Below are 19206 nucleotides of genomic sequence, written 5' to 3' on the forward strand. Positions count from 1 at the left end.
TCACTTCTTTTACTCAATTTCACGACATACCTGATTCTTGTAGATATTTAATTTTATGACCCATTACCTAGACTCCCTCTTTCTGGTGGTCACAGACAAGCTGACCCAGTCCAAAGTGGTCTGACCCTTTCTTTCTTGAGCTTCATCAAGAGTTGGCATTTCCATACCACTTTCTTAGCCTTCTGATTACTAGTTATTCCTTAGATCTTGGTCCCTCATTTAGAAGTCAAGTTCCTCACACCTGAGGGGATCCCCCAGCCTTCTCCAACAGAGCTGTGCCTCTGGCTGGCATTTGGGTCACAAGGACTGGTTGTTGAAGCCATGGAAAGGTGATAGACCTCCCCCTGGCCAGTAGTCATGGAAGTTCCCCTGGCCTAGAGAAAACAGCTGCCTCAGTCTGTGTCTGGGTCACATTTCTCAGCACCTGGCAAAAGAACAGCCTTCTAGGCTTGGCCCCATTTGGCTTTGGATCAGGAGGACGTTCATATCGCAGGTTGGCCCAGTTTCTCGCCCCAAGGCCTGCTGCCCAGAGGACTTTCCAGAAGCGCTCGCTGAGGCTGAAACCCCAAGAAAAATCTGAGTGATTGCTGGCTTGGCTACTTAACAGCTTGTAACCTTCTGAGCTTTGATAAGATGTTTTAATAATGCCCCCTCTACATGAGTGCTGTTGCTTTATTTCATATCTGCACAGCGTCAGGTGCACGGATGGCCCTTGACATTTGTTATTGCCATTTCTTCAGTACTGACCATGTGTGCTCTTTGCTGTTGCTGGTACTTCCCAACAACCCTGTGAAGAAGTATTTTCCCTGTTTTATAGCTGTGTCGGTCCAGAGAGACCAACCCACTCCCCAAAGTCATACAGCTAAGAAATGATGGTCGAGGATTTCAATTTGGGTTACTCTGTCTCTACAACTTGGTTTCTCTCCTTAACAGCATGGAGGTTGAGGGGTGCACTACGGTTTAGGAAAGACAGTCACCATCAGACCCTTAATACTAGTCCCTGTCTGCGTCTTTGCCGACCCCCTTGGATCAGACATACTAGACGAGATCTTTCCCAACACACCCTGCCTTTCACTGAATTATGGAAAAAATTGAACATAGAAGGAATGACTCCAAATATAATTTGGCAATTTAAACCCACACAGACAAGAAAATACTGTTGAGCCCTGTCGTTTGCCCACTGCCTGGGGAAATTACGTTGGAACTTGGTTAATTTTTTCCTCCACACTGCTTTCCTAAGGAACTTATCGCAAACAAATCATTTTTATTGTCCATGTGAACAATCCAAATCAAACAGGCTGAAGCAGGAAGCAGCAAATCAGTAACTGGAGGTGAGAAAGTCAGCTGACCTTGCAGCACCTGGCTTTAAAGGTCAACACCAGGTCAGGTGACAAGCTGCCAAATCTTAGACTCACTGGCCTGGAGCTGACCCAACAGGAATATCAGCCACCAGGGCTGGCACTGAAGCGGAGTCCTGGAGGCCAGACTGGGTTGGGTGGAAGTGTTATCCATGTCAACTGACACAGATGCCATCCAAGGGGCAGAGGACGATCATAGCCACGAAGGGTCCTAGCAGTAATAAAGGATTGGATCATTATCATTAATATTTCATTAAGTCAAATATTTCACAATTCAAAGATGCATTTCTATCCCCCACATGTTAACATCTCTGAAATTGGGCTGGATTTTATAATCATTGGTGTCTTAATTTGCTTTTTCTTTCTTAAGTGGTACATACTCTAAGGATACAGATTATAGTCAGTAGTGTCCAGGATTTGATGAAATATAGTAAAAAATCAGATGACTGTTATATATAATGTCAGAAATAGAAGGCACCAGAAATAAGTAGTGAATGAAGTGTGATATAGGATGAGGCAAAAAGTTTTAGGATCTTAGACCCAAGCAAGGATGGGGGCTTGATTTGAGTGGCACCTGGCTCCAATGTGTGGAGTAGGACTCTGCTGAAAAATGCACCCATAAATCCCCTAGATATAACCCTTTCGGGCAATGATCTGTTCACAAACTCATCCTACTGGAAGTGGAAAGAGAAAAAAGAAAACGGGGGTGTGGTTCAGTGAATTACTTAATATTGCCCTTCTAGTCTTTGTAACGCCCACCAAATGACTGGGTGGGACTATGAAAATGAGGTGTATGGATCCCTAACTAGGGTATTGGTCAGTTTGGCCATTCTGCTAGGCTTAAGGGGAGACACTGAGAGAGTAGGAGCTGTAACACAGAAGGCAGAGAGAGGCAACGGAAGCAGCAAAACCAGGACAGAGAGGGAAAGCTGTGGTACCACGGACGTGAAGGAGCAGTGGCAGAGAAACAGGGACAGCAGAACCAGGAGATGGCGTCGTGGGCTTCCCAGCCCACAGAGCAAGAAAGCTGAGAGCCTATAGATGGGAAACTTACTGGTGGAGTGGGGTGCCTCTGGGCACTTATCATCAGAGCTCAAAGAGCTTTGTAACATTTGCCTGAGCAGGGCGGAGGGCAGGCTGAGGGGAGAGGGGCCAAGGGCCAAGGAGAGACCTGTCTGCAGGCATGGCTGAGAAGAGGCTGTCCTGATGGAAAGACTGTATCCTGAGTGTTCCTGAACCTGAACTGTGACCAGTTGCTTCCCTAAGAAACCCCCAAATTATGAGTATTGTCTGTGAGTTCGGTGTGGCCATTGCAACGAATTATCAAACCCAGCAGAGAAGTACAGTGCGCAGTGGGGGGGAGGGGACAGTTGGTGTCAGAAGTGGGAATGTTTGCAATAGCTCTGAAGTCATGGAAGCATGGGGGAGTTTGTAACAGAAAGATTGAAGAGGCATGGGAAGTGAAATTTTGATTGTTAGATGGTCACCTTGGTTGTTGTCTGTAATGGCTGAAAGGAAAGTAAGCGATATAATGTTGCAGCTGAGAGGGGCTGGGGGCAAAAGCCAGGCCAGATAAGCAAGATGATTGATAGGGTACCAGGGCCTGTTGGTTCCACCCAGCCAGATGTCCAAGACCATATGCGTATGAATGGGAAGATAGCCAAGGGGTGGTGGAGAAGATGAAACTGGAATGTTTTAAAAAAGGGTTACCTGTTTATTTGCATGTACTATGGATATTGAGGAAACCTTGGTGGCATAGTGGTTAAGTGCTACAGTTGCTAACCAAAGGGTCAGCCATTCAAATCTGCCAGGTGCTCCTTGGAAACTCTATGGGGCAGTTCTACTCTGTCCTATAGGGTCGCTATGGGTCGGAATCGACTCAACAGCACTGGGTTTGGTTTTTTGGACGGATATTGAATGTTTCTCCTACCTAGTGTTATAAAGCAGACCTAAATGTATGACAAATTATATTGGGTATTTTAGATAACAGAGAATGTCTCACTCCACCTTCAGCCAACATGCATGCTAAAAGGGGAAGTAGAATATACCTGCAAGAAACACAGGCTATGGGTTTGAATACAGTAGCCCTGTGTATAGAGTATTGGGGCCTTAGGTGGAAAACCTGAGTCCCACCCAGGAATTTTGTATTTGAAAAGTTATGCAGACCTACCAGAACTGCTGAGAGAACAGAAGGTTTGCATTTGAAGGTAGGACCTGCAGGGCAAAAAAGAAAAAAGTTACTGTTTTGCTTTTTGAATTCCAAGCAAGTAAGCAGTTTTCGTTGGGTGCACTGAGGCAGGAAAAGTCAGTGCCCATCAGAAGCAACCCTCTTCCAGGGTTGGAAGTTAAAGGGAGCTGGTGAGTAGACAGCCTGGTATGTTCTCCACAGGTGACCACCTGGGTCCCCTCCATGAGTGGAAGTGGGGGAATCACAGCAATGAATAGACAGGCTGAGTTTGGACATGTTCCATTGGCACATGTTGACCAAGCCCATGGGGGCTGGGGATGAGAGAGAAAGGGCTGGCTGGTTAGAAGTGCAGGGAGTTGTGTGGATTCCTGAGCTTATGGGTGGTGCCCATTGACCTAGCACATGGGGCTGGGGATGAGAGAGAGAGAGAAAGAGAAAGGGGCTGGCTGGTCTGAAGGGCTGGGAGGCATGTGTGAACTCCTAAGCTTACAGATAATACCCATGGTGACCTGGGGATGGCTCAGGATGAGCTGACCAGAACTGGACCAAATGAAGAGAAAGATGTTTGACGCTGTGAGCTGGTGTAGATTGCTGCAATCTGATGGCTTTCTCTGGACTGGACTTTGCTTATGGATGCAGTTGTTCAGATATCCAACCGGGCAGAAGAGTCTTCAGATGAAGGAATAGGCTTTTCTCCTCAGACTGCTGGTTTGATAGGGACGGGCAACTTAGAAATTGGTTATCTAAAATGGAGGGAGATAAAGGCATGAAGTGGTGGGCTTACATGTTTTTGTGGGTATGCTTACGGGGGACAGGGGAGGCTCCCCATTGAAGAGATTCCTCTTTTCCTGATGGGCCTGAAGAAGACAGGGTGGGGGAGATGCTGACGGGATTATATGGTTCAGTTGTGATTGTTAACACAGTTAATTGTGATTGTAAAAACCAATTGTAGAAGCTGTAAGTGTGAAAGGGTGGACTAAGGGAGAGGTGCTGCCGGACTGGAGTACAGTAGCCAGACCTAAAACTCCTTAAAGGTTTTGCTATGCTGATACACTGTGAGGCTCAGAGCAAGGGGATAATCTTCTCTCAGTTAAATTTTATCAGACACCAGAAATGGTGAAGACGAGACAAATTTATGGAGAGCCTGACCAGATCAGGTGGACACCTGCAGCAGACCTCAGTGGCTGGTACCTGAGTACCCTCACCCTAAGGATTCTTTGCCCTACTGAAGGACTAATTGTTAATGGCTGTTTTGGACTGGTAAAATGATTGGGAGGGGGAAGTTAATCCTTCAAGTATAAAAGCACCAATGCCCAGAAGAGCCAGGGGGAGGCCTGTGGAGCAGTAAATTACTTAATACAGCCCTTCTAGGCATAGTCCTTGTAACTTCCACCAAATGACTGGGTGGGGATATGCAAATGAGGTATATGGAACCCTAATGAGGGGACTGGTCAGTTTAGCCATCCTGCTAGACTTAAAGAGAGACACTGAGAAAGGGAGAGTAGGAGCTGTAACACGGAAGGCAGAGAGAGGCAGCAGAACCAGGACAGAGAGGGAGAGCTGCGGCCCCTGGGACAGTGAGGAGCTGCAGAAGAGAAATGGCAGCAGCAGAGGCAGCAGAACCAGGAGACCGGTAGGAGATGGTGTGGTGTGGTGGGCTTTCTGGCCCACAGAGTGAGAAAGCTGAGTGTCTATAGACAGGAGGCTTACTGGCGGAGTGGGGTGCCTCTGGGCACTTTCCAGCAGAGCTAAAAGAGCTTTTTAACACTTGCCCTAGCAGGTCAGAGGCCGGGCCTAGGGGCTCAGGGGCCCAGGGGCCCAGGGACCAATGGCCAGGAAGTGACCTGCCTGTGGGCATGACTGTGAAGAGGCTGTCCTAATGGGACAATTGTATCCTGAGTATTTCCTGAACCTGAATTGTAACCTGTTGCTTCCCTAATGAACCCCCTAGTCCTGAGTATTGTCTGTAAGTTTGGTGTGGCCATTGCAGCTAATTATTGAACCTAGCAGATAAGTACAGTGTGCTGTGGGAGGGACAGATGGTGTCAGAATTAGTAAAAAGGGCTGTCGGAGGAGGTATGCCTGACCTCCACCTCAAAAGAATCATCAGCCTTGGGCTACTGATCTTGATTCTCCTTCTCCCATGTGAAGGTAGAGAAGGTCAGATGCCTCCGCCATGCCATTTCTATAGGGGGTGAGGATACAATAACAATCACGGGAATTAAAAATATTTTGGATTTTAGCCAGATCATTCATTAATGCTAAGTAGATTTTCAAAAATCACATACTTTTAGAGTTCTTTTTTTTTTTTTAACTATGTTTGAAATTGGACACAGCAAAAGATACACTAATTCAACAATTTCTACATGTATAATTCAGCAACATGGATTGTATCTTTCAAATTGTGCAGCCATTCTCACCTTCCTTTTCTGAACTGTTCCTCCCCCATTGACCTAAACTCACTGCCCCCTAAGCTTTCCATCTAACGTTTTGGGTTGCTGTTGTCAATTTGATTCCATATAGATAGTTTTTGCTTCTAGAATTCTTTATGAATTTAAATAGTGTTCTAAGCAGAATATCAGCTCATTTCATTGTGGGAAGAGCTAACATTCATTAAATATCTACCAAATGCCAGGCTCTGTACTAAGCATTTTACAGATACTATGTTTTTAATTCTCTCGTAAGTTCCATAGTCAAATATGATCATTTCCATTTTTAAAGATAAGGAAACAGAAACTCAGATAGGTTAAACAACTTGCCCAATAGGCAGGGGCAGGACTCAGGCCCAGGTCAAGCTTGACTCCAAATCTAGGTATCTATGGACTCCTCATCCCTATGGAGTTTACAGGTTCAAATTTCTCCATGGGAACTTTCAGGGGCCATGTTACTCTGTGAAGGCACTACCATTTTTATTTTACTTCCCTTGGATCCCTCCTCAGCAATGATTTTGGACTTGCCTCTTGGGTGGTGTCTGTCGGTACTCCAAATAGCTGGCTTCATGGTCGCCAGTAGGAATATCTACCCTTTTCTGAAAAGAGTCAGAAGGTTGAAGAGGATGAGAACATGTGTCAGTGTGAAATAAGGCCAAAACGGCACTATTAGAAAACTAATAAATTAGAAACATCAAGGAACAAATAGACATAGCCAACAATCAAATTATGAAAGGCTTGAAATAAGCAATGAGATTGAAGAGATTAAAGCAATTAGAAGATAATTCCTGAGCACGACAAAAATGATTCAACGTGAAGATAATTGGTGTTCCTGAAAGTGTCCACTAAATAGTACAGAAAAAGTAATCAAAAACATATTAGCAGAAAATTTCCCTGAGATGAAAGGAAGTGTGGGATCTATAGATTAAAAGGACACCCTGTGATCCAGGAAAAACTGATATAAACCACATCTTGCTTGTGTTTTTTAAATTCTAGGGTAAAGAAAGATTTTTTTCAGGCATCCAGGCAGTAAAAGCAAGTCACCTGTGAGGGAAAAAATGTTTTTTTCAGACATCTGTATCACTACTCAGTGCCAGAGACGGTGGCACTGTGGCAAAAAGTTTTGAGAAGGAATATGTGACCCAGGAATATAGTACCAGTCAAGTTTCATTTATTTATAAAGGCAATGAGTAGAGACTACCACATGACAAGTTAAGGGACATAATATCTCTAAGCCCTTCCTGAAAAATGACTCAACAATGTAATCCAGCCAACCAAAATCGCTTAAAAGTAAAAAATAGCTAACATTTGTAAACATTTACTATGATCCAGGCAGTGTTCTAAGCACTTAACCTGCATTATTTAGTTCTCACAACACCCTATGAGATAGATACTGCTATCCCCGTTTTATAAATGAGGAAACTGAGGCACAAGGTGGTTAACTAATGCTGAAACCACTTATTTAAAAATGGAAGAGTCAGGATTCAAACCAGGGCTGTCTGATTCAAGACCCTGGAAAAAAGATCACAAAACAACGTGCAACTGAGCATAATATGCAACTCTGAGCTTTCCGGCAGCCAGACCAGAAAAGGATGTAAGAGCGTATACATGCACAACGAGTGTAAATCTGCACGCAGTGTTTTTAAAAGTAACGACTTCATGTCTTTTTTGTTTTCAAAGACACATGCTCATGATTCTCGAAATTCAAGCTATATAGAAAAGTACAAGGAAAAAACAAAAAAAACACATACTATTTCTTCTCTCAGAAACAACGTTTGAGACCCCATGCCTGGGACCCCACTTTGCATATGAGAGAGAAAGAGAGGAGAGAGAGAGAGAGCTGGGGTGTCTATCTGTAGCTTTTCTGTGGAAAGTGGGTCATTTTGCCATTTTGGCCATTTTTCCTGGTACTAAGTAAATATGGGGGGACATTGGTGGTTCAGGGGTAGAATTCTCGCCTTCCATGAGAAAGACCTGGGTTTGATTCCTGGCCTCATGCACAGCCATGGCCCATCTGTCAGTGAAGGTGTGCGTGTTACTGTGATGCTTAACGGGTTTCAGGAAGCTTCCAGACTAAGACAGACTAGGAGGAAAGGCCCAGTAATTACTCCCAAAAATCAGCCAGTGAAAACCCCATGTATCCCAATGGTTTGACACCCAACCGATCATGGGGTTACACAGGACTGGGCAGCGTTTTGTTCCATTGTGCATTGTGCATGCTAACAACAACAACAAATAAATACTGAAAGGACCACAACACATCTTCACTTATTTATCACTATGACCGAGGCCAAGGCGAAGTCTGGTTGTGCACCTGTAAGACCACCAGCTTCAGAACCAAGGTTTAAAATCTTGGCTCTCACCACTTCATAGCAGTGTGACCTTGAGAAAGTCTCTGAAATTCCCTGAACCTCTTCTTCCTTGCCTGTGAAATAGACATGCTCACAGTACCTAAAAGCCAGGGTTATTTGACAAAATTAAATGAGATGGAGCCCAAAGCGCGCTTAACACTGTGCCTAGCCTCAGATCAGTCTCCACAGAACAACCCCTTGGGTGTTTATGATTACCGCTCTCCTTCCCTACACACCCAACCCAGACCCAGTGCCGTCAACACACATTTGAGGCAAATCAGATAATTTTTTGAGTGTGTTGTGCAGTTTTGTTATTACATATATTTTTAAATAAATAAATATATTTTTAAATAAATTCAAAAAAGCCTTAAAAAATGCCACAACCCACTCTGGGCCTCATGTGAGCAGTCAGATGATCAGGGAGGACTGGGAGCGGAGACCAAGAAGTGAACAGAAACCAGACTCAGCTTCCTGCCCCCAGCCTAGCCGTGGAGCCCGAAGGAGGAGCCTCCTTCTACAGGAGGGGAGGCCAGAGGGAGAGGGCTGGGACTGCAGCCCGACTGGGTGGAGACTTTTTGCTGGAACCAGTACTTGGGCTGGCTCCTTGAGGCAGGCTGTTTGTGAGGAGACTATCAGAGGACATTGTTTAGCTGCCCCTCGGGTATGGACCAAACCAAAAAACCAAACCCCTTGCCATTGAGTCAGTTCTGACTCACAGCGACTCCATATATTGGACAGAGTAGAATTGCCCCATAGGGTTTCCAAGGAATAGCTGGTGGATTTGAACTGCTGACCTTATGGTTGGCAGCCCAGCTCTTAACCACTGCGCAGGGTAATGGGCCGATCAGCACAAACTACCCTGGGAATTAGCTGAGCCTCTGTCCAGACTGAGGTTGTTCTCCTACCCTGGCTTCATTGGCACCTGTGCCTCCCTCAGTCCCAGCACTTGCCATTCATTTATTCATTCATTCATTCAGCAGCAATTGAGCACTTCCCATATGCCAGAACTTGCTGGGCGCTGGAGATACTAAGACACAGTTCCTGCCCTCAAGGAATTCCAGCCTAGCAGGCAGAGGTAGACAGACCTGCACACTACTAAAACAGCTAATGAAAAGACAACCTCATAATTGCTATAAGGGCCAGATGCGGGGATCACTAATCGCTGTCTGATGTTCTAGGCTTATCAGAGGCAGAATTCCAAGGGTGGTGCAAATGGTTAGCTCACTCAGTGTACTAACTGAAAGGTATGTTCTAGTCCACCCAGAGGTACCTTGGAAGAAAGGCCTAGCAATCTACTTCTGAAAGATTAGCCACTGAAAACAACCCTATGGAGCGCAGTTCTACTCTGACACACATGGGGTCGCCATGAGTTAGAACCGACTCACCAGCAACTGGTTAACTGATTAATCAGAGGAGGCAGCAGAGACAATAGGTTGACAGCTGAGTTTGCAGCCTAATTGCCCACATTGCTCTACTTACTAGCTGTGGGACCTTGGGGAAGTAACTTAGCCTCTCTGTGCCTCTGCTTCCTTGGCCGTAAAACAGGGATGATAATAATCTCATCCTCACAGAGTTGTTATGAGGACTAAAGGATTTAATAGTTACAAAACTGGGATAGGCCCTGGCACATAACACAATGTGTTTTTTAAGCCTTTTTTCTTTACTTTGCTATTAGCTCCTGGTATAGTACTTGGGTTTTGCCTCCCCACTCCCCAAGCTCACAGATATCATGTCCCATGGCTCTCCCCAGAGAATGGAGGAGCTACAAGGAACCCTGAAATGAGCTAAGGCCAGCACTGGTCATCAGAGTAACTTGAGAATTTCCAGAAAACATGCCTGTCAGGCCCCTTCCCTGGAGATTTTGAGTCTGAACCACTACCAGGCCTCCCAGAGGTTTATCCGTAGCTGAAAACCACTCATCTGGTTGAAAGCCATAATTTTAGTGAAATCCATCTGTCTTAGTTCCCTAGCGTTACTGTAATAGAAATACCACAAGTGGATGGCTTTAACAAACAGAATTTTATTTTCTCATGGTCTAGGAGGCTAGAGGTCTGAATTCAGAGCACCAGCTCCAGGGGAAGGCTTCCTGTCTCTCGGCTCTATAGGGTCGCTATGAGTCGGAATCGACTCGACGGCACTGGGTTTTTTTTTTTTTGGTGTTTTGGCTCTGGGGGAAGGTCCCTTATCATCAATCTTCCTCTGGTCTAGGAGCTTCTCTGCACAGGGACCTCAGTTCCAAAGGATGTGCTCTGCTCCTGACACTACTTTCTTGGTGGTATGAAGTCCCACTGTCTCTCTGCTCACTTCTGTCTTTTATATCTCAAAAGAGATTGACATAAAACGCCATCTAATCTTGTAGATTGAGTCCTGCCTCATCAACATAACTGTCTCTAATCCTGCCTCATCATAGAGGTAGGATTTACAATACGTAGGAAAATCACATCAGATGACAAAGGGGTGGACAATCACACATTACTGAGAATCATGGACTACCCAAATTGATATACATTTTGGGGGGACACAATTTAATCCATAACACAATTGATTTGACCAAAGCGAGGTGGACATTTAATAGCAGTTCCCAGACTGGGACTTAGGTCTGAGGAGTTGTTTTCTTTCTATCCTATCTTTGGAACTACTGCCCCAGCAATCCTTACAGTGATTGGGAACCCGCAAAGGGAGGGGATCAGAGCAGGCAGCACACCACAAACCAGGGAGGAAGCTGGGAAACTCCACTTGCGGAGTGCCTGCTGCCTGGTGCATGCTGGTTCCCAGTTCAAAAGTACACTCGAAGGCCCACTTCTGCAGGTCACTTCCCTCACAGCACATTCCTTAGATTAACAGTTGGCCTGAGGAAGGTCTGAAGAGGTGAAGGCAGCAGCCTCTCATTCATCAAGGGTGTGACAGCCAGCAGCCAGTCAGGGAGAAGGTCAAGGATAGGTGCAAACTCTCTAGGACCAGAAAGGTTTTCTTAGAAGCAGGAGCTAACTGCAGAGTTGGCCCTGCTAGCCTCCAGGCAGCTCCAGTCTGGACCTCTGTGCTACTTAGAGGTGGGCTCCAGGGTGGGGGATCTCTGGTTCCCAACTCTTTTGTAGTTATGCACCCTTTTGAGATCCTCTCTCCAGAGAAAAATATTGTTGTTGTTAGTGGCCGTTGAGCTAGCTCCAGCTCCTGACAGATACAAGAGTGAAACATTGCCCTGTCCTGCACCATCTTGATATGCTTGAGTCCATTGTTGTGGCCATGGTATCATCCATTTCATCGAAGGTTTTCCTCACCTTTGTTGGCCTTATCAACATGATGCACTTCTCCAGTGACTGGTTCCTTCTGATAATATGTTCAAAGTAAATGAGTTCAAGCCTCAGACAATATTCTGTGATCTACAGGGTTTACATTGTCTAATTTTTGGAAATAGATTGCCAGGCCTTTCTTGCCTGTTTGTCTTAGTCTGGAAGCTTTACTGAAACCTGTTCACCGTGGTGACCCAGCATCACAGTTATCACAGTACGACAAACTGACAGACGGGTGATGGAAAGAAAAATGTACACCAAATTTTGAATTCATTTTCCAAATGTTGGATACAATCTCCTCATGTTCACTCTCGCCAGTGTTCACTCCACTCCCTGTAGCAGTAGGGGATCTCCCTAAAATGCGAAACTGCCTGACTTGGCAGCTTAAACTTCCCATTGCCCTGATGCCTGCCCGCCTGGACCCTGTCCGACCCCTCTAGCCTTTCCAGAGCCACAACTTCTGTTCTTGTCCCCTCCCTCCTCTTCTGTGGTCCAGCCAGCCCCCCGGCCTCCTCCCAAACCTTTTAAAATAAATGTATGCTTTTAAAAAGCAAGTCGATTTTTTAAAAAATCCTAAGTAAATTATAGTACAAATGATTGGCAGGTATGGCTCAAATTATGATGATGGTTTGTAAAGACTTAAGTTGGGAAAATAACAGCTGAAGAATGGAGGGAAGAGAGCCAGGGGGCTAGAAAGGGTACTGGCTTGCTTTTGACAATGACAGTATTTGTTTGCATGGCTATCTGACCCCCGATGGGGAGGGCAGGCAGGGCCAGTAGGCTGCCTTTCTACCCAATTGTTATGACTCAGAGAAGGTGAGCAACAACGCTCAGACACGTCTGAAAGAGAAATAATGCTGAGTCTGGATGGATGAGTAGGAGTTTGCCGGGTTGGAGGGGGTGGTTAGTTAAGATACGCTGTTGTTGTTATGTGCTGTTGAGCCATTTCCAACTCGTAGAGAATGCCACGTGACAGTAGAACTGCGCCATAGGGTTTTCTTAGCCAAAAATTTTTTTTTTTATTGTACTTTAGATGCAGGTTTACAGAATAAACTGGTTTCTCATTAAACAGTTAGTACACATATTGTTTTATGACACTGGTTAACAACCCCACGAGATGTCAACAGTCTCCCTTTTCAACCTTGGGTTCCCTACTGCCAGCTTTCCTGTTCCCTCCTGCCTTCCAGTCCCTGCCCCGGGCTGGTGTGCCCCTTTAGTCTTGTTTTGTTCCGTGGGCCTGTCCAGTCTTTGGCTGAAGGGTGAACCTCAGGAATGACTTCATTATTGAGCCGAAAGGGTGTCCAGGGGCCATGTTCTCAGGGTTTCTCCAATCTCCGTGAGGCCAGCAAGTCTAGTCTTTCTTTTTAAGTTAGAATTTTGTTCTATATTTTTCTCCAGCTCTGTCCAGAACCCTCTATTGTCATCCCTGTCAGAGCAGTCAGTGGTGGTAGCCGGGTACCATCTAGTTGTGCTGGAGTCAGCCTGGTGGAGGCCGTGGTAGATATGATCCATTAGTCATTTGGACTAATCTTTCCCTTGTATCTTTAGCCTTCTTCATTCTTCCTTGCTCCCGAAGGGGTGAGACCAGTGGGGTATCCTAGGTTTCGCTATAATCTTTACAGAAGCAGACCGCCAGCTGTTTTCTCTCACAGAGCTGCTCAGTAGGTTCGAACCTCCAACTTTTTGGTTAACAACTGAGCGCTAAATCATTGTGCCACCAGGGCTCCCTATAGTAGAGGTATAGAGCTGTGAAACAGCTTCTAGGAATTTTAGGGCATCTAAAGCAGTAAAGTGTTGGTGAAGAATATTGAATATACCACGGACTGCCAAAAGAACGAACAAATCTGTCTTAGAAGCACAACCAGAATGCTCCTCAGAAGCAAGGATGGCGAGACTGCATCTTACATACTTTGGACATGTTGTCAGGAGGGATCAGTCCCTGGAGAAGGACATCATGCTTGGCAGAGTACAGGGTCAGCGGAAAAGAGAAAGGCTCTCAATGAGGTGGACTGACACAGTGGCTGCAACAATGATCTCAAGCATAACGATTGTAAGGATGGTGCAGGACCGGGCAGTGTTTCGTTCTGTCATGCGTAGGGTCACCACGAGCTGGAACTGACTCGATGGCACCTAACAACAACAACTAACAAAGCAGTAAAAGTCCAACGCTGCAGTTATAGGGTTCATTTTGCTTTGTGGAATAGCTATCTGACAGCTGAGAAAGAATGTACCAGAGAAGGCGAGACAAGAGGCAGGGCGAACAGGAAGGAGACCATGACATCACGAATATTTTTCCACCTTGCTAGTGTTAAGTATTATCGTTTTGAAATGCCACAGGAAATTTCAGACTTTTTAGTTTATTCAATGATAATAAAAATAAGAGCTAATATTTGTATTCTTTTCTACTTCACATAGTTTAGCTTCTTTAGTTCTTTTCATAATCCCATGAGATTAGTCCTACTCTAATCATCATGTGCATTTTATTGAGGGGAAAACTGAGGCCCGGGGAAAGGCTGTAATGTTCCCTAGGTCGCACAGTTAGTCAGTGGCAGAGCTGGGATTTGAATCAGGCAGGCTCCAGAACCTGTGCCTCTAACCACTATACAACACTGCCTCTCATGGCCCCTCTGGCTCTCAAACATTCACTGAGGGCCTACTATGAGCCACTGCTATGATGCTGAACAGGTTTCAGTGGAGCTCCCATACTAAGATAGATTAGGAAGAAAGGCCTGGCAATGTACTTCTGAAAATCAGCCAATGAAAACCCGATGGATCACAATGGTCTAGGCAGTGTTTTGTTCTCTTGTGTATGAGGTCACCATGAGTCGGGGGCCAACTGGACGGCAGCTAACAGCAACAAATATGAGCCACAGCCTATACTTGGCCTTGTGTATTGGAAAAAGTCTCTGTATCGAAGGAACTTTCAGTCTAATTAACAATTTCCCTGTGGTTGGACATTTAAATGGAGCCCTGGTGGGGCAGTGGTTAAAGTGATTGACTGCTAACCAAAAGGTTGGTGGTTTGAAACCACCAGCAGCTCCGTAGGAAAAAGATGTGGCAATCTGCTTCAAAAGAGATTTACAGCCTTCTAAATGCTATGGGGTCGCTATGAGTTGGAATTGACTCAAAGACAATGGAGTTTTTTGTTTTGTTTTGGACATTTAAGGTTGCCTCCTCTTTTCTCCAAGTAAAAATAGCACCATGACAAAGATTTTGTAAGCCCAAAGATGGCCTACTGGGTCAAAAGTCATGCTTTGCACCTCCTGTGCGTACTTCCAAATTGCTTTCCAAAAGTACAGAGTCGATTTAAACTGCAGCAGTGTGTAGGTGCGACAATTTCACCACAACCTCACCGGCACTGGGTATTATTTTGCCGTAAAAGGTTTTCTACCCAGTGAGTTCAACATGCAATGTCCTTCTTGTGAATGATGGATGAAACGTGAGGTTATGGAGAAGACAGAGGATCTGTGTTCACCCATGAAGTGGGCCAGAGTCATGGAGCTTTTGCTTTTAGACTGGGAAAGCTAGGATCTTTCCTTTGTCTAATCTAAAATGTTTCTTTAAGGCAATGGAAATTTCTAGAACAAGAGATGGAGGTGAAAACACTTACAACCAGACCAGTTGCTGTTGAGTGTTGAGTTGATGCTAACTTACGGCGAACCCACACGTGTCACAGCAGAACTACACTGTACAGGGTTTTCGGTGATGGTGGTCTTTTGGAAGCAGGTCACCAGGCCTTTCTTCTGAGGTGCCTCTGGGTAGACTCAAACTGCCCAACCTTGGGTTACCAGCCGAGTTCATTAAATGTCTATATCACCCAAGGACTTCAGAGAACACATAGCCTCCAGTAAAAATGTGCAAGTGAAAAAAAGAAGATGGACTGGTACGTTCCACCTCAAACATTTCACAGACAATAAATATTCCACATTGTCATTTCATATCACCAAGCTCCCTCCTTCTACCTCCATCTACTCTTGCACTTACCACATTGGATTGAGTTGTTTACAGATCTGTCTTCCTCACCAGACTACAGGACAGAATTAAGGGCTGGAGCCGTATTTTTCCATCTAGCTTCCCAGCACAGACAGTGACACATACAAGGTTCTCCATGAATGCTTGTGTGTGGGTCTGAACGTCCCCCACTAGTGTATGATGCTGGTTACTAGCATTCGAGTTGCCAGGTAATTCTCTGGAAGAAGAGTCTGCAGTGTGATTACTTTCGTGTGTGGCCTTTCTAGCCACGGGCTTGCAACTCCCACCCAGGTGATTGTGTGATAGGGTAATTGTGGCCTACCAAGGGATTGGTCAGTTTTTCGTTAAGGACAGCTAATTCCAGAGCAGAGAGAGGAACCCACCAGCAACAAAGAAGGAGAGACCCGGCATCAGGAGACAGTGTGGTAGGCTTCCCGGCCCACGGAGAAAGAAAGCTGAGTGCCTTTGGGCAGAGGCTGAGGGCCAGGGAGAGGCGTGCCTGTGAACACAACCAAGGAGAGGTTGTCCTGATGGAAGAGCTGTATCCTGAGTGTTCCTGAGCCTGAATTGTAACTGTTACATCCCTAATAAACCCCATAATTGTTGAGTATGGTCTGTGAGATCGGTGTGGCCATTACAGTGAATTATTGAATCCAGTGGAGAGTGCTGTGTGAGGGACAGTTGCTGTCAGAATTAGTAAAGATGGTGGAGAGAGGAGGCTTGTCTGGCCTCCACCTAATAAGAGTCAGCCTTGGGCTGCTGATCTTGGTTCGTCTTCCCCCTTGTGGGTTTGGAGGAGGTCAGACACTGCCCCCATGCCGTTTTTACAGCGTCACAATCACATGTACTCACACACACACACGGGCAGGGCGCAGGGGAGGAAAGCTCTTTAAAACCATGCTGGGTATGACAGAGTTCCACTCTGAGAGAGATTCAGAACCTTCGTGCACACAGTACCCTGCATTTAGACACTAAGCAGGCACGAGCCATGGCAGAGCTAGGCCTGACAGCCCAGCTCTGCCGCCGTGAAGACGGGCTGATTCACATTTGGAGACAAGCTGTTTATCTTTGTCACTGTCTTAAAGCGGGGTAGGGGGGTGGTGGTGGTGGTGGTGGAGGATAGGTTTGTTACCAAAGCTAGTAGGCAGGAGTCCCTCGGTGGTGCAAATAGTTAAGCGCTGGACTATCAGCCAAAAGCTTGGTGGTTCCAACACACACAGAAGCACCTTGGAAGACAGGCCTGGTGATCTGCTTCCAAAAGGTCACAGCCTTGAACTTATCCTATGGAGTAGTTGTACTCTGCACACATGGGGGTCTCCATGAGTCAGAATCAACTTGACAGCATCTGACAACAGTAGGCAGAAGCTGCTAGGTAGGTTGAAAAAGGAAGGCCTTCTATGGCTGAATGGGTGGTCCCTCCATGATAGGATAGTTGTCTTTCTGTCCTTCTGAGAGCCAGAGGGTGGTAAGGGTGTTTGATGGCAAATAAGGTGGTCGTGGGTGGTCAGGGGGAGGCGGAAGGAGCCCAGAGGCCACAGACTGTGCAGAGCTTTAGATAGAGCTGCTCCCTGGCTCAGGGATACAGGACAGACCCAGGGAGTAGGTCAGCAGGTATCCAGAGAGGGATAATTGGAGGCCAACACCTGGAACTACGCAGTGTGGTGGCTCGATCCTGCACTTGTCAGCTCCTGCGATTGCAAAAAGCTTTCAAATTAAAGCTTGTAGCACAAGCATGCAGAGAATTACTCTCACAACTCTAATTTTAGAGTTATTCCCCAGAAATGTTTCCACGTGCACCAAGGCTGTGTACCTGTAAAGGTAAAACCAGAAAACTCCTTAATGGCTCATGCAGAAGGACCAGGTTAACAGAACGGTGGAATGTTAGGGGCCTTTGCAAGGAAGGAGGTAGAACAGCAGTAAGAGAACAAAGCAAGTTCCAGAATGGCGTGCTCAATGAGATTATATACACGTGTGTATACATATATTCACACACATATAGACACATGCACACCTATGTAGACACATGCACACCTACATATACATACATATGTACATGTGTGTATTTTTCTTAATGTGTCAAAAAAGCTTGGAAGAATTTACACCAGACCGTGAATAGCAAGACTTGAGTTGGGGGCGAACAGAATCATTTGCGTTCTATTTCATATGCTTTTGTGTTGTTTGGATATTCCAAATAACAATTTTCAAATGCTAAAGACAAATTAAAAAGCAGAGATGTCACTTTGAGGACTTAGGTGCTCCTGATTCAAGCCATGGTATTTTCAATTGCCTCATATGCATGCAAAAGCTGGACGATGAATAAGGAAGACTGAAGAACTGATGTCTCTGAATTATGGCATTGGTGAAAAATACGGAATATACCATGGACTGCCAGAAGAATGAACAAGTCTGTCTTGGAAGAAGTACAGCCAGAGTGCTCCTTGGAAGCGAGGATGGCAAGACCTCGTCCCATGTACTTTGGACATACTATCAGGAAGGACCAGTCTCTGGAGAAGGACATCATACTTGGTAAAGTAGAGGGTCAGTGAAAAAGCGGCAGACACTCGACAAGATGGATTGACACAGTGGCTGCAACAATGAGTTCAAACATAACAACGATTGTGAGGATGGCACAGAATCAGGCAGTGTTTTGTTCTGTTGTACATAGGGTCTATGAGTCAGAACCAGCTGGATGGCACCACCACCACCAACAAAGACAAACTGATGCCTTTGATTCCATGAACAAGATCTTCCCAGGAAAAGCACAGCACACCTACACTCCCACTTATTCTGGCTACATCCTCTGACATGGGGAGGGCAACGAGGCCCGAGAGTTTATTCCCTCTGCCACTTTGCCTGATGCCTTCTAAATGGCCATGTTGCCTGTCAAGTCACTGAGCCTCAGTGTGCCCGTCTAATAACAAAGGCAGAGCCATGTCTGATGCTCCTGGGCCACTGGGAGGTGAGCTGAGGGGGATAAGATGATGCTGTGTTTGGAAAACTCTTGTAAGAGAAACCCTGCTGCAGCCCAACTTGAAGATCACTTCAGTGTTCCTCTGGTACTAGCCCCAACCTGTGGCAGGGTCAGGGAGTAGGGGAGGGGAGAGAAGAGGAAGGAAAGAAAGAGGCAGAGGAAGAAAGAAGAGCTAGGTTCTTTTGGACTCAGTGCCTCCTCCATCTGACTCTTTCACAGAACTCCCTCCTGATGCTTGAGGTCTGTGTGCCAGTCTGACCAATACTCCCTTCCCTGACCCCTTCCGCTAGAGGCCTATCCTTTCTGGGTCTTTCCAGCCAAACCGACCTGGTCTGTACAGGCCCAGCTTCCACCTTCACTGAGGGGCAGCCACCCATGCCTTTGAACCAGTGAAAACCCTGCAGATCACAACAGTCCAATCCACAGCCAATCATGGGGATGGCTCAGGACTCCGCAGTGCTTCTTTCCCTTGCACATGCGGTTGCCATGCTGACCAGACAGGGCTAACAATAACAACAACTTTGAGCCACAGCCTAGGCCACTGTTATTAGCAGAAAGTGAGAATTTTGGAGAGAAAGGGCAATGCAGGTCTCTGCCAATCCCAGGGCAAAACCAGAAGCAGAGAGGACACAGGATAGGCCTGGGTG

At 46.0% G+C, this 19206-nt stretch overlaps 1 long non-coding RNA gene across 1 annotated transcript in view; it reads right to left on the minus strand.

Annotated features, from left to right (window-relative positions):
• Positions 1-656: 656 nt before the first annotated feature.
• LOC111751755 (uncharacterized) overlaps positions 657-19206 on the minus strand; it is a 74713-nt gene continuing 56163 nt past the window's right edge. Inside the window, exons 4-6 of the long non-coding RNA XR_010318401.1 lie at positions 4056-4289; positions 3529-3572; positions 657-1569 (exon numbers count right to left, since the gene is read on the minus strand). This is a non-coding gene — a long non-coding RNA (uncharacterized LOC111751755). The remainder of the gene's footprint in view (positions 1570-3528; positions 3573-4055; positions 4290-19206) is intronic.

This window comes from Loxodonta africana, chromosome 18 (genome assembly GCF_030014295.1).
Source record: "Loxodonta africana isolate mLoxAfr1 chromosome 18, mLoxAfr1.hap2, whole genome shotgun sequence".
Lineage (NCBI taxonomy): Eukaryota > Metazoa > Chordata > Mammalia > Proboscidea > Elephantidae > Loxodonta > Loxodonta africana.